Source organism: Penaeus monodon, chromosome 29, assembly GCF_015228065.2.
Source record: "Penaeus monodon isolate SGIC_2016 chromosome 29, NSTDA_Pmon_1, whole genome shotgun sequence".
Classification (NCBI taxonomy): Eukaryota; Metazoa; Arthropoda; class Malacostraca; order Decapoda; family Penaeidae; genus Penaeus; species Penaeus monodon.
Genome location: NC_051414.1, coordinates 3,833,253 through 3,834,163, shown reverse-complemented (window position 1 = coordinate 3,834,163; position 911 = coordinate 3,833,253). Strand labels below are relative to the sequence as shown.

Below are 911 nucleotides of genomic sequence, written 5' to 3'. Positions count from 1 at the left end.
TTAAACAGTTTAAAGTACATTTCCATGATTTAATTCATGTATCTTTGCCTCAGCTTTGGCCTTAAAAATAGAAATTATCATTTTGTAGATTTACCTGCATATATATTATTTCCTTGTTTTACCTTTAATAACAGAAGCATATCAGTTAAATCCCTTCACCAAACACAACAAAGTTCAAAGTAAAATTCCCATTTACATTAAGATCAGTTCTTTTTCACTTCCAACATTTTGTATCAGTCATCTTTATTTAAAGCTTCGTAACTTCAAAAACCTCGAGTTTAAAGAATCCATGACAAATTCTAATGCCTAGAAATGCACAGTTTTTAAAACCTACAATAGATGAATATAATGATTTTCCCATATGATTCATGAATATTACACTAATATCTTCATTTTATTCAATAAGAATATGTATAAAGCTTACTTATACAAGTAATATGTAAGTGATATTTTATCTGCAAAAATTAAATTAAATGCAAGCTAGCATAACTGAAACGACCCCCCCCCCCAAAGAAAATGAATGAAAAATAAAAGGCCGGAAGAAAACTAAAGACCAATCAATTTCTTTTCTTTATTCAATTGGCACACCAATTATTTGGCACAATACATGAATCAAGAACCATTTTTAGTGTTAAGTATTTTGGGCAAAACGGAATGTCTGAACACAAGATATTTGTTCATAAATTTAATTATCTTTTATTTTATATTACAGTTAAATTACCCAACATTGCATGAGAGCTGTTCTGTATCATGTCCTAATGTCACTGTCAAAAGACCCACAACCCCACTTTCAATCATACCCCTTTAAAGGCACTGAGTCAACCATAACAAAAAAACAAAAATTTGAGCAACAAATTAGACTAGACTGTTAACCAATCAACAGTACACTGCATGTGCATAGCAAAAGAGGT

The 911-nt window shown here is 30.2% G+C and overlaps 1 protein-coding gene across 1 annotated transcript in view; it reads right to left on the bottom strand.

The window, feature by feature from the left end:
- Positions 1 to 557: 557 nt before the first annotated feature.
- LOC119591911 (glycogenin-1-like) overlaps positions 558 to 911 on the bottom strand; it is a gene marked incomplete in the record, with an annotated part of 51,207 nt that continues 50,853 nt past the window's right edge. The window contains 1 exon segment of the mRNA XM_037940665.1: positions 558 to 911.